Below are 15,416 nucleotides of genomic sequence, written 5' to 3' on the forward strand. Positions count from 1 at the left end.
AACTTAGGTCAAGTACACATTAGCATACTCTAGCCAAAATTGGCTAGAATGACTACATTAGTAAATTGTCAAAAAGTTTAAAACTAAATTAGAAAAATTGGAAAGATTAAGACTAAATTAACCGATGTACAATAAATTTATAAATTTTTGGAAAAAGAACGTACAATGTTTTTATTATATTGAACTTGACCCCGACTCAGCCTATCATGTCAAGCAAATGACACAAAAGTGAGGTTTCATATTTGAGCCTCTAAGTCGTAACAACAAACCAGCATGCTAACCCAATGGTAAAGAGATCGCAATGTTTTATGTGAGACCACAAGTTTTACCCAACCTCATGTAAAAAATTTCCCAAGCTTCCAGCACACTGGCTGGGATGTGCCTACGGCTACGATATGTACACCCGCGGTGATTTAGAGTAAGCATGACTTAAACCAAACATTCCATAACAAGCACAAGAACACTTGTAGTAACCACAAGAAAGGTAGTTGCACCTGTCGCCTTTCTCGTACCTTTCATTTCTTTAGCGGAAGGCAAATTTGCCTTTGCAAAGTGTCCGATGTCGAATTAGAAAACAAACGCTAGATGGCCAGGAAAAAAAGGGCAAATATTTTCCCAGCGCAAAATATCAATTGTGCTGCTCCGGAATATTTCTTATGCCCCAATCCAAAATCTTCACTTCTCTAACATTAATCTTAAGTAGATTCTTTCCCTTATCCCGAATCTCTCTAATGATTCCCCAAGAAATGTTACATATATGCGAAATGAAGATTTATCTTGCTCTTTTTCCAAACTGCAGCAATAAGGAAAGTAAATCGCTGCATTGCGATCCATTATAGCGGACCCATTCCGTGGTATGGCGTCAAGAAGCATGTAGCTGCTCTATGCCTGACATCCACCAAAATCTGCAGATGCTAGGAAAAAGAGAATGATGAAACATAATGTATCTGTAGGGGTCATTACATGATTAATCAACCTCTCCTTTTTTGCTTCGGTGCACAAGCATTGTGTGTGAGAGAACAAGCATATCAACATTAAACTCAGAAGATAATGAAACAGAAGGTACATGAACTAGTCAGTAGAATTTGGACATCAAGAACAAGCCCTGGAAATCATGCCCAAGAAGGCCATTCTTAAGAATCAAGCTCATATTCAAATCCAAGGGCAGGATATGGACTTGCAGAAGTAACAGCATATTTTGTATATAATTGACCATCGTGGGCAAACATGCGGTGCCTGTTGTACGGCCAATGACTCTGTCCTGTGACATGCATCCTTAAAGATCAGCAAGATTCGAAGCTACCTCGGTTTTGCTTTAGTAGAACAATTGTACGCCCTCGACTGCAGGGACTTACCCTCGAACGTCTTGCCTGTGATTGCCTGTGACTAACCATTGCGCTGAGATTGTAAAACTTGATGGCCCAGATGATGTCCTAGTCCTAATTTTGCTAAAATCGGGTACATAGATATAAGTTCCCGCTCAAACGCTATAAGAAGTTACTAGTCAGACTCTGAGGACATTGAACATATTTCTTTCGAATACTTGTTGCATCAACGACATTGACCAGATTACTTTTTCCTCCGATCAGCACTAAAAACATTTAGACGGAATTGAAATCTCGTACAATAGAACCCAACAAGTAGCAACCGAGCATGCTCGATGTTTACTTTAAGTCAGATCAAGACAGATTCAATAGGAGCAAAAAATGTGGACGCATGCTACAGTGATAGTGAGAAGGCAATAAAAATAAATGAGGGTCCCTGTTCCAATTGAAATTCGGCTTCCTGCACTTGAAACTTACAATTCTCTATTATATGCTTAACATTAAAGGACATAGAGATTGTGGAACAACCAGCAACGATTCTTTTGGATATGATTTTCCTGCCTCTGAGCAAAATCATATATGAAATTAAAAGATGAGCGTTCAAATGCAAAAAGAAAGGGTGAATTAAAGCCAGATTCCATTATTATCATTGTTTAAAACCCTTCACTTAGAGGTTAAGTGCTACCAAAATCAGATAACTGGACAACCTTTTGATCTGGGATAAGAGTCCCGCAAAAACTTTCTGGAGAAGCATCAAAACACTCAAGCCCGCAAAAACTTTCTGGAAAAGCATCGAAACACTCAAGCTTACATTAAGTGTTTAATCGTGTTGGTATTAATACTCTAATTGATCATGACAAAGCCAAACAAGCCAAATTCAAGATCTTGTTATTTGCTTCTTATTTTCTGGTCTGCTCATATACTGAAATTGATCAACATCTGCACTACTGGACGGGACACCCTAATCAGTCCCAGATCGATACAAAAGTGAAAATGCTGCAGATTATAAGAAGGTTGTGACTTTTTATACTTTTTGTAATTTGTTTGCGCCATTTGTGTAATCATACTATGCTTCAGCTGTTAGAATTGGAAGCCAGAAGGACAGAATTGGAGACCGAAGACCAAAATCGTATAAAAGCCATAAAGTTTGAAGCCTCAAGATTCAGTTGAACATCTAGAGAGGGTAGTTTTAAATCTGAAAGATTATGTCATGATAAACCGATATATACACAAAGTACAAGCACAGAATTTGAAATGCAAATAATTACCAGAATCATCTTTTCTCTTGATTGAAGAATTAAGTTATAAGAATCCATGTCTATCACAATAAAGCTTTCAACTGTGATCTTATAAAAGATCTAATAAGAAATCTGATACGGTATCGCTGATTGCTTATGCCTATTACTGACCGTTTATTTCATTGTGTCTGCTATCTGTAAATTAATAGTAGCTTTAATTATTTGACAGCAAGACATAAGAAGTGGATAGTTCTTAGAACACAACTTAAGCACACCAAACAATTAAAATAGCCACGTACGATTGCAAAAAAGACAGCAAGGTGCCATCAACATCCGACTCAATGCAAATTATGTCAATACCAACTTTGTTGCTATCCACCCTGTCCAACGTTCCAACCATGTCGATGTGTATTGTTCCAAACTATTTAGTTGCTTGACATTTCAGAATATAGATTCATTTACAAAATTCTATAAAACCATTTAGCATAGATTTTGAGTGGAAATTCAAATAAGGGATTGGATATATCTGAACACCTAAAAGAGCTTGTGATCTCTTGATAGAACTCATTCTGTGAATAGCATTACAATTATTCTAGTCTCAAGAAGAGAATGAATCCTTTGGGACTGATCTCCCCAAGTTATAATGTACAAAGACCTTCTAAAATTCGCATAATTAATGAAGAAAATCTTGCGGATGAACTTACCTTCACAAATGGCCAAGGTCTGTCTTCGACACGAGTGCTGCCTCTACCTGTATACCCTGCCCAAAATGAGCAGGGAAAAGCAAGTGGATAGACAATAGCATAAAGATTTCCACTCGAATCTTCAGCTATGAAGCTTTAGAAAATGTCAGACCAAAAGAAAAAGCTTTATAAAAAGACGTTATTTGTACTTTATATCTAAAGCCGCTGATGGACATGACAGGACTTAAAAACTTGTAATCCGGTGATGTGTTAGTGAAGAAAAGTTGAAATCCATTACGATAAGGGAGGATAAAGGAGTAAAATAGGCCACAAAACAGGATATTACGATGAAAACAGCCATTTCATAAAATCAGCCTTTTCCTTTGTTTCTCTTGTACCCTTTCAAAGAAATCCGAAAGGTCAAAAAACTAAGAAATCAACGTGTTTTGTACTTCATCTCTTATCATTTATCACCACATGTATAACATAGATAATAACCCTCCTCGTCAACTTATACTTTGAAATGAACTTAAAAATGTACTCTATAACATGATATCGGACAGGGTGCATTTAACATGAAGAGACTATCTAGTACAGTTGGGGCTGCACCGTGGTACCATTCATTGCTGCTCTGTGATTGGATGTTTAGTAATACATGTCTTAAAAACATAGCATCTTAAAATTGGGTGAGGCAGCTTCCTAGACCATGCTATAGCTGTTGAAGCGTTTACCATATACTTTTTAAAGCTGTGGCTTTCCCCTTTTCAATTAAGACAGCTGTGGGAACTCAATTGCTCTCCTATCTCATGAATATACTACCATCATCGTTTTCATCAATAAGAGCCCGAACATGTGAAAAATATGTAAATGCATCATGTCAAATAGGATAATAAATAACCATTACGACTAGTTAGCTGCACTATGAGCTGAAGCACAACAAAAGCTATCCATACGAAACATAACATATGATAGCGGTAGAAAGGCAACAAATTGGCCAAGTAGTTTGCAAATTGAGGATCATTTGTTCATTCGAACCAATCAATTAGCACACTAGGTGATCATGACAAAGCCAAAGTTGAGTGTTTAACCGTGTAGTTATCAACATTCAATTGATCATGACAAAGCAAACGAGTCAAAATCAAGATCTTGTCATTCGCTGCTTATTTTCCGGTCTGCTCAGATACTGAAATCAATCAACATTTCAACTACTGGACGGGACATCTGATGAGTCTCGGTTTGATACAAAAGTTTAAATGCTTCAGACCATAAGAAGGTTGTGCTTTTCTATAATTTTTATAATTTGTTTGCGTCATTTGTGTAATCATGCTATGCTTCAGTCAATAGAATTGGAATCCAAATGGACAGAAATGGAGAGTAAAGACCAAAAAATCATACGAAAGCCATAAAATTTGATGCCCAAAGAATCAGTTGAACATCTAGACAGAAAACTAATAAATTTTAAAAAAAATTGTCACGAAACATCAATATTTAGACAATGAACAACCACAGAAAATGAAAATGCAAATACTTAGCAGAATCATCTACTTCCTTCCATTGAAGAATTAAGTTATAAGAACCCATGTCTATCGTGATGAAGTTTTCAACCATGATCTTATAAAGATCGCTTAAAAAAAATGATTCAGTATTTCTGACTGCTTATATTATTGCATCTGAGATCTCTAAGTTAATAGTAGCTTAATTATATGAATAAGACATAAGAATTAATACAGTTCTTGGAACGCCTAACATAGTACAGCAAACAATATATATCGCCATGTACCATTGCATAAAAAAGCAGCAATGCCCGATCATCATTCTACTCCATTTTTGTCAATACCTGATGTCAATACAAACTTTGTTCCAAAACGTTTAGTTGCTTGACATTTCAGAGTAGAGTGCTAGATATAGATTGATTAGCAAAATTTTATGAGACTGCTTAGCATAAACTTGAAGTGGATATTCAAATAATTGATCGGATATATCCAAACACCTAAAAGAGCTTTTTTTCACTTTATACAACCCATTTTGCGAATTAACCCTAGCATTACAATTATTCTAGATGAGCACAGTTTCAATCTTCATTTCGATACTGATATAACCTAGTCTTGAGAAGGAAGTGAAGCCTTGGGGACTAATCTCAGTAATTTATAATGTACAAAGGCCTTCTAAAATTCCTTAATTAATTAAGACAATTTTGTGTACGAACCTACCTTCACAAATGGCGAAGATCCGCCTTCGTACGAGCGCCTCCTCTATCTGTATACTCTTGCCAAAAAGGAGAAGGAAAAAGCAAGTGGATAGATAATACCATAAATCTTTTCACTCAAATCTTAAGCTAACAGCTTTAGAAAATGTCAAGACCCCCACCCCCCTAAAAAAAAAAAAAAGCTTTAGAAAATGACGTTATTTGTGCTTTATATTTAAGGCCGCTGATGGACATGACAGGACAAAGCTTTTAAACCGGTGATGTGTCAGTGAAGAACAGTCGGAAATCAAATATGATAAAGAAAGATAAAGGAGGAGTAAATTAGGCCATGAAACGGGGGGATATCATGACAAAATCGACCTTTGCCTTTGTTTTTCTTATACCCCTTCAAAGAAATCCAACAAATCACGATATTCACAAAACGGCACGGTTTGTACTTCATATCTTACATTTATCACATACATAATATATGTGATAACACTTCTTGTCAACTTATATTTTAAAATGAACTTAAAACTATGATACCGGAACAGAGTAAACTTAACATAAAGAGACTATCTAGTATAGTTGTGACTGCCCTGTCATTGTATTGTATTATAATTATGTTGTGACTATATGTCTGATAACACATGTCTTAAAACTATAGCATCATAAAATTGGATGAGGTAGTTTTCTAAATTGTGCTACAACTTTAGAGATACTACGTCCGTTGAAATATTTACTTTGTACTTTCTAAAATTGTAGCACCTCCCTTTTCGATTAAAACAGTGGGAACTCAATTGTTCTCATATCTCTTGCATATAATTTGATCATACTTTTCATCAATAAGCGCCCAGATATATGCACAATATGTAAATGCAACAAGTCAAATTGGATTAAAAAAAAAAACAACCATTACGGCTAGTTGGTTGTGCTATGAGCTAAAGCACGACGAAAGCTATCCATATGAAACATAACATATGATAGCTGTCGGAAGGCGACGATCTGGCCAAGTAGTTTGTAAATCAAGGTTCATTTGTTCATTCGAATCCCTGGAATTAATGAATGACCTCAGAGAATATAACGAGGCAAAAGTACTCGAGCATTGGGGAAACCCTAGATCCAGCTTAGAGAAAGCCAAGGACAGCACCCGCTCACGAGTTCTTGCCCCATGTTCCCACCTGATATTAAGAGATGCAATCTACTGAATATCTAGAGTTCTCTGTGATTTGCTTGATCCGCACTTCACTGCCGTTTGAAATCTCCCGAATCTCTAAACAAGAAGGAGCTAAAAAGCCCAAGGAAACCCCCCAAGAGATCTCCATGTCTTGTGAAGATAATAGATTAAATTTACCATATAGGGGCCTCAAGAAACCCACTAAAGAAAAGAAAAGAAGAGAATATTACCATGATCCCTGTGAGATCTGACCATCACGGACGCTAATCACCAAGAATCAAAATGGCATTCATCTGCACCTGCACCTGCACCTTTCAAGCGCCCTGCTTCTTCATCTGCAGTTTTTTTCTTCCTAGCTTTCCGGGTTTCAGGGAAATATCAATTCGAAACACGTTTAGGGGCAACTTTTTTTTCCTTCTCTTCGAACAACCCTTTTCTTAGTCCCTCGAGATATGGCTCTGGCAAATCTCGGCAGAGAGACGTACGCAGGAAAGAACCGAGCGCGATCTAAGGTGCAGGTGCAAATGCAGATAAAGGCTACACCTTGACGAAATCTTTTGCTTCGGAACTCACTCTCTCTGGGCTCCTCTCTTTCATGTTTTCTTCAGACAGAGAGGAGGAGGAGGAGGAGGAGGAGGAGCCATGGCATCTTCGCAAGTTAACGGAAGTCTCTGGCTTTTTATTACATGAAAAAAGGCGGAGAAGGGGGGAGACAAAGGAGAGAGAGCGGATAAGGATTTGACAGGCTCCACCCACCCACACTGAGGAAGAAATTGAGAGAGAGAGAGAGAGAGAGAGGGAGGGAGGGAAACGAGTACACTATGTGTCTGTCCTATGAGCCTACCAGCACGTGGGACAATAGATACATGGTAAGAATCTCCGTCATCTCCGGCCACGTGATGCAGAGCCCTACCAGCACCAGCACGTGGGACTTCCCCCGGTGGTGGTGGCTCCCGCCAGGCGTCGTCCGTGCCCGAGGCCGGCCCACCTCCTGATTTCCTCACCCGATCTCTCTCTCTCTCTCGCCAGTCATAAATCCGCCTGCGGAGTTCAGGTCATTTGATGAGGGCGGATTGGCCGAGACTTTATCGCCATCTCGATAAACGTCTCCCTCACGTGATCAAATCGATTGAAACCCGAGGCGCCCCCACCACCTTTGGAACGCTCGAGAGGGTGGAGGGAAGCAAAAGGGAGAAAGATGATTCGGTGAATTCTTGCCCGGCTGCGAAGGGCACCTCTGCAGCATCATCAGCAGCACGGCTGCAAAAACACCTCTAAAGACTGGCAATTCCGCTGGCATCGATTGGAACTTGCTTTTTTCTCTTCACAAAGCGAGGCCTCGAAGGCAATCCTGACCAAGAATGCAAATAGCAGCAGCACGCGATGCAAATCGACATCAATCTAATTCGAGCGAAAGCTTTTCTGCTCTCCCGCTCTCTGCTGAGCTAGACTCAATCTCTCGGGCAGCGCCTGAAGTTCCACCTCGAGGCCAGATGATATCCCAATTTTGCCGCGGCAAAGGTCTGCCAACCAAGTCTGGTTGCGACTAGGTATTTCATATTGGACTTTCACGCTATTGGTGTAGAGGGTTTTTGATCAATTTAGCGCGGATTATAAGTAGGATACTATATACCGGCCTTGTTTTATTAGTGATAAATTCATTCATCAGAGTATATATTCTTGAAGCAAATCAACGCGAGAAAGAAGAAAGTTCTTGTCTACCCTAGCATGATTTCGCCGAACCAGACCTACTTAATTTGTGCATTAATAACCATTCAATATTTAAATAGTAAATTTCAAATGAAAATTATAAATTTGATGATGATATGTCGATTTGACACATGATATAACATATAAATAAGAAGCTTTTCTATAACAAGATAGAACCGTCACACATCAAGCCTAACCCATTTTTGCTACACCATGCTAAAAAAACTCTCCACCATCAAGGTGGAAGCCTGATTTAGACTAAAGTCAAAGGGGTCACACATCTTAAAACGAATCTTCTTTTATAAAGTGAAACTTCTACCATTGGACGTGACAGTATCAAATATATTTGCAAATTAATTGGCTTTTTCATCATTTGCGATAAGATCAATGTCACTATCAATAAGTTGCGATCCGTGCATGTATCAAAAAAAGCATTTTATTATTTTGAATATACATGAACTTATCACCAAATAAATCTTGTGTATATCTTTAGAGCCCCCCCCCAAAAAAAAAAAATTGTATATATCCCTATCGAGACTTGAACTTCATTTTGAAAGAATTATTTTTGCTTTTTGGTTTATTCTAAATTTTTCTTCTCACATATCTTGACTCTTTCTAGATTTACGAGTCTCGATACTTTAACAACAATCTAATATTAACAACAAAAGTCATGTATAGTTTTTTTTTTTTTTTTCCATCATCTTTTGATAATTAAATGATATTTCGAATTTTGGTGGAACTCTTTTTACTTTCGTTTAAGTGTAAACAAAAAATTTATCAATGTAATTTTTATTGAGATATATGATCTTACCTACACATGAGGTAGGATCTGGGAGGACATGTGTCACCCTCTCCCTCGTTGCCTCTTTTTTATGTCCCTATCTTACTGAAATAAAAGCTCCTCCGATATCACTGTCTTCCTCTTTTTTCTCCCTTTTATTTGCTTTTCTCTTGCAAAATATTAAAAAATAATAATAATAAAAATCTTCCCATATCTTCCCTTCCCTTTTTTCATTATACTATAAACGAAGCTTTTTCTTTTTTCCTTTTTCTCAATTTTCTTTTGAAGTGAAATTTTAATTTCCCTCCATTCTTTTTGCGTTTAAAGTGTTAGTGTCAGGATGAATCATAAGATTTTAGTCTTCATTATTGTATATTTCAATATTATTTTCTTCCAACGATTTTTTCATTTCCAAGTTACTACTATTAAATCCTATCTTGAAAATTTGATTTCCAGCTTAATTACAATGGGATAACGCCAATTATTTTCTTTAATATATATCACATACTGAAAGTCATACAGTTCATTCTTTTAATTAATTATTAATCTACTAATCTCTTAAATTTCAAATGAAATCATTATGTGTATTTAGATTATGTTTTAGTTGAAAGAGAAATGAACGATCTTAATATTCTTTTGATTTCTATTTGTATGTCAAAATAAAGTAAATAATAACAACTTTCGTGATGAAAATATATACCTTGCCAATGTGCGATATCAAAATGATTAATCAATGAAAAATGTCTTTATTATCATCGATAATTCATGTCTAAATAATTTCAAAAATAATTCATTCATTTTCGTAGACAGTACAAGTGATTAATTTTAATAAAATATTTTTCAAATCATTCATTTTTCATAAATAAATGCACCTTTCGATTTTTTTTTGCATATTTGTGCACCTCATATTTTCTAATATGACAAGACACAATATCACATCATACCATATGCCATAAAATAAGACAACTTGATCTTTCTAATTAATTAATCAATTAAAATTTATTCTACTTACTCTCATAAAATCATACGTTAATGTATTTAATTCAACTTTTACATTTTACGTAGAGATGACACACTTTTAGCAACGCATATATACGCATTGACTGCGGCCTGTAATTAGCAAAGCCAAGTCCATATTAATCTTATTTTTTGGATAAAAACCTTGCCAAGCACTAGAATTTTTGGAATATAAATATACGAAATATTGTATTCATGTTCTCCAGCTATTACAAGATTTTGCCAGAATTTTATCCGATACAAATTCAATTTTTAAGTCAAGAATAAATTTGCTCAATTTACGAATTATTCATCGTGCCTTCACTAATTATTCGCTAGACTAGACAAGGCCCCACCTACTCTCAATTATTATTAGGTTTCGATGGAGACAGCTAAGCCCGTTTTATCAAACCCAATCTCTTGTTTTTGTCTTTCATTGTGGCCCTACTGACTTCTTCTTTTTTCATTGTCGCATATTAATCCATCCCTAATTGTGACATTATACACGTGAGAAGGTTTTGGATTTTTTATTTTTTATTTGGGAGAAAAGAGACTCATTTTCATGTCATTTCTCGTTTTGGCCCTTCCCCTCCCCTTTTTTCCTTTCGTATCCTGGATATGTTTGGCGTAGTGGAATAAATTTACCTCTCTAGGTCCAACGCAAGCCATGAATAAATATCATTGATGGTAGGCGTATTTTAACAGAGAATTTACATTATTAAGCTTTGAATTTTTAATCAACATAGATGTACTCAATTAGCTTTCCCTTTTCTCTGTATTTGATGGATTTGGTTGAAATCCCGTATATTTCTCAGGATATATTTGGTCGAACTCTTGGTAGTTGTTGAAGTGCATGAGGACCAATGAAAAGAATGATTTAGAAGGTTATTGCTGTGGAGTTGCATTCACCAAAGATGCCCTCTGACCTGGCATTAGATTGCCAAATCCCCGTGTTGGATTCAATTAAGGCCTCATCACCAAAGGAGAAAGGAGTAGAACTCGCCAAATGGGTCGAGCTGATCGGTCGATTTGATCTTGAAAGAGATGAGGAGTTGATCGATTTCGTATTGGTGGGCAACGACGACATGCTCGTTAAAAATGAACCATGGCATGAACTGGAGAGCAACCACAGTCTGGCCATGAGGCTCGGCGAGGAGGGCTAGGAAGTCTTCAATGGGTTCAGAGGCCAGGGAGGCAGGGAAGCATGGGTTTTGGGTAAAGAAAAACCATGGGGACGGAGGATATTGAGCGTTAGGGTTTTCTTCTCATTCCTTTTTGAGTCGCCCTGGGAGACACATCCAACAATCGTTTGACAATAGTTTAAGAGGTAAGAATAGGATTCGTCCCCCTTGCAATCACCTCAATATCAAATCAATCACATTTATAGATAAAAATAAAATAATTAAATATTCATAAGATAATTCAAGATTATGTCAAATTAGATCCAATTTTAGCATATTTCCCTCAACTATGTCGGCATTAATTAAATCTTAAGCTAAATATATGAAACAAAGAAAAAAAATTATAACCATCCGACCTTTCTCCTTCTCTTTAAGACAATTTATTGAAATCAAATGCGTTAACTAGGAAATAGTAAAAAGAATTCAAGAAAAACTAACTTGATAAATAGAATTGATCATTTGTTTGGTAGTTCATGCACTTAGCAATTGTTATTGTATAGTTTTTGACCTGAGTATGCCGTTAACTTGTTTCGTCTGAACTCTGGGATATAAAATTCAAAGATATTTAGATTCACATAGACTTTTCGTCTTTTCTTTGGAGAGATAAGTAAGTATAGTAGCCTCTCGTATTTGAGATGAGACAGCGGAACTCATAAGGTTCATATTGGATTGACGTGTATTTCACACAATATATTTCAATCGACTTGTCAATTCGATATCATTGATTGAAAGGTATTGTGCAATTAAACAAAAGTACTCATTTGACTTTTCTATCAAGATTTTAAGAATTATTTAAATCTTGAAAGTTATGAAATTTTTTGGCTTGATATGACTTGATAGAGAATTTAAAAGCAAATGTCAGTCTAATCACTCTGTTAAAAGCGTTTATTCTTTTTCACAAAACAAGAGTCGTAGAGCCAATTAGGCCATGAGTACCTTTTATTTCTATTAAACAAAATAACCTCCAATCACAACCTTTAGGACAACCTTTTTTATAATTTGGTAATAAGTCGAGATCACGAATTTGATTCCAGCTCACATTTTCTTTAAAGTATTTCTAGGTTTTCATCACTTTATATATATTTTCACTCGCATGCTTCACGTTTGCATGTTTAGGGACTTCGTCGGTGGCCTCTGTGTAAAGAGAACGCAGCTTCGTTTTTCGGCTTCCTATGTATTCAACTTCAATTAAATTTACACGTGGCAAGAGTGTTAAAGTCTCATTTCGCTTTAATATAAGCTTAAATGGGCCTTATATGTACATGTAGTCACCTCCACTCATATATAAACTCAAGTGTTTAAGTCAAACCTTGTAACACCGTATAAATACATGCGTTTTGCTGTCTATCGCACAAAATAACTAAGATATATCACTATAAAAAAATTAAAGGAAAATGTGCATATTATTAATGAAAATCCAGTATCCCTAATTTAATTCAAGAAAATCTACCACTTTTATGTACGAGATAATTTACATATAGCCCCACATTTGACAAGTTAAGAGAGTAGATTGATATTTAGCAAATGCTGTCTTAGAAAAGTTGTAGTACCCTTTTTCACAACTACAGTTGCTGAGGAAAAATAGCAATTACACTCATAAGCTTAACCTAGTACAACAAAAAAGAAAAAGAAAGAAAAAAAAAAAAAAAAGAGGATAAGTGTAGATTTAGTGCTCTAACTTTCAACGTTTGTAAAGTTTGATCCCCAACTTTTATTTTGTGCAACCAAATAATATAACTTTCTGAATTTGTGCAATCATTACAATCCTTGATTTGTGAAGGTGCTCCTGTGACCAATACTGTTAAATTAGGTTTTCTTTTTTCTTGCTTATTCGGCGCCAAATTAACATCACTTTTTCATTTTCTGTCACATAAGCAATGAGACGTCATTAACTAATGTGATGGTTTAGCTGTTAAAGGTAACATGGGCTGAGTATCCATCCATTCTCTTGACTAGAAAGCCCAATAGGTCCAGATTTCAGGCAATCTCTCATTCTATTATTCCTCTCTTTTATTTCCCCAAAATCTTCAATTTCCCATAGCTGATGAAAGGAGATTCTTAGAGAAATATTTTTTTTTTCAATGACCCAGACTTCATGCTCATTGGTGCGTAGAGTTTCCTTTGCTCCAACAATTCAACCGACAGTCGATATTTAACTTTACTGTGAAATCTAACAAATTATCTCTAATTTACAAAGTGAAAATTGTTAATGGAAAAAATATGTGGTGTTAATTCTCATTTCATGTTCCAACCCCAAATAAGGGTGGAGTGGACATTCTTTAGTCATTTTTTAGTTCGTGCAATGAAGTGATAATATGGGAAAATGGCAAAAATAATCCATAAACTTTAATGGCAATATGTAATGTCATCTTTGAACTTATATTTTTTTCAATTTGGTCTCCAATGATGTACAACGTCTCTCATAAATTTTTATTTGTTCTATGTGATCCTCAAACCTTTTTACTACTAAAATATATAAAGATATTTGATGTTGTCATTCCATTAATTTGGAAAAAAAATGATTATCAATGTAAGATATTCAACTTAAATTGATAATGCTTTTAATTTGCTTAATTTGTTCAATTTGGAATTAAAATGATTATCAATGTTATTTGATGACATCCATTATCATATTCCAATTTGAGTTGAATATCTTACATTAATAATATATGCGCAATGTTTTTCTTTTCTAAAAAACTTACCGAATCGGAAGCCAAATTAGCAAACTTCGTTAACTTAAATTAATATAAGAATAATATTGAATATTTTCATATAGTATATGGATTATATTGAACATCTACCAAAAATTTAAGAATCATATTGAATGAATTAAGATTTCATGGATTACATTATTTATTGGGTTAAGGTTTAGAGATTTTTTGTAATAACTCTCAATAATATAGATACTTATAATAAACACGAATGAATAACATCTTGTTTCTCACTAAAAAAACATCTAACAGAATTGGCAGAGACATGATGTGAAATGCAGGACGACTGAGATGGAATGCTGAGCATTAGACTCGAGAAGATTAGTTGTCTTGTCGGCGTGTTACGTTACAAGAATTGTATTCTTTATATGGTACCCTGGTTAATAAAATATATAGTGTCCTAAATCCACGTCTGCGTGTACTGACGGAATGATATCCCGTGGTGGGTGGCTTTGCAGATTCCTCTTTGACTCTTCTTTTGGTATTAGGTTGCAGGAGATTTATCATGATTAGGTATATTTCTTCTTCTTTTTTCTTTCAAATCATTGATGTATATATGAAATAAATTACCGGACAGGTCTTAAAATTTATAACTTTCATCCATTCATGCCTTTTGAGTTTTAAAGGGACGGACATCTACACATGACTCTGTTAAGTTTTTTTTTTTTTTAATAGTTGAACATAAAAACATTGTCATTTTATAACTCCACGTCATAAAATTAAAAAAAAATTGGAAATAAATAAAAATGAAAAAATGAAGATAAAAATCAAGTATCAAAATCGAAAAGAATAAAAGAAGAAAGAAGAAGATACAATACGATCGGGAATGGTAGTTTAAGGGGCAATGGTCGGCTTGCCCTTGCAAGTGGCGGGGGCAAATCTCGCCACACTAGACAAGGGTCGCCCGGCCCTCGCATGGCATGGCATGGCAATCTCGAGAGCTAGGGAGGAATATTGAAATTGAAAAACAATTAAAGAAGAAAAAAGAAGACGATGGTTTAATAGCAACAGCGTCCTCTTTATCAAGGCTCAGGCGACAAGCCCAAAATACAAGCAAAGGAGGGCCTACACGCCCTCGCTTATGGCGATTCCGACCTTCGGTCACCCTCACCACAACCCCAGTCGTTCCAGCCAGCAACCTCCCCCTCCACGGGCTCTCATCAGCCCACTTACCTTTTTCTATGTTCTGGATTTTTTATTTTCGATTTCGATCTTTTAAATTTTCTGATGTGGCACCCACAAAATAATGTCATTGTGTGTTCAAAAGCCACATGAATTTGGATAAAATAATAAGAAAAAATTAAGTATATAGACTGATAGACTTAACGAAAGGGCTGAAGCGTGCAAAATCAATAAGTTTTATGATTTAGGTGGACGAATCGAAAGTTTTAGAACTCCCACCACCGTATTTTTCCAAATATTTTATCTC

The 15,416-nt window shown here is 35.7% G+C and overlaps 1 long non-coding RNA gene across 1 annotated transcript; it reads right to left on the reverse strand.

The window, feature by feature from the left end:
• Positions 1 to 464: 464 nt before the first annotated feature.
• LOC120289063 lies at positions 465 to 7,820 on the reverse strand. The gene is made up of 2 exons (XR_005547011.1): positions 5,457 to 7,820; positions 465 to 5,083 (listed from the first exon to the last, which is right to left on the reverse strand). It is a non-coding gene; the product is annotated as an uncharacterized LOC120289063 (long non-coding RNA).
• Between the last annotated feature and the right edge of the window lie 7,596 nt (positions 7,821 to 15,416).

Source organism: Eucalyptus grandis, chromosome 10, assembly GCF_016545825.1.
Source record: "Eucalyptus grandis isolate ANBG69807.140 chromosome 10, ASM1654582v1, whole genome shotgun sequence".
NCBI classification, from domain to species: domain Eukaryota; kingdom Viridiplantae; phylum Streptophyta; class Magnoliopsida; order Myrtales; family Myrtaceae; genus Eucalyptus; species Eucalyptus grandis.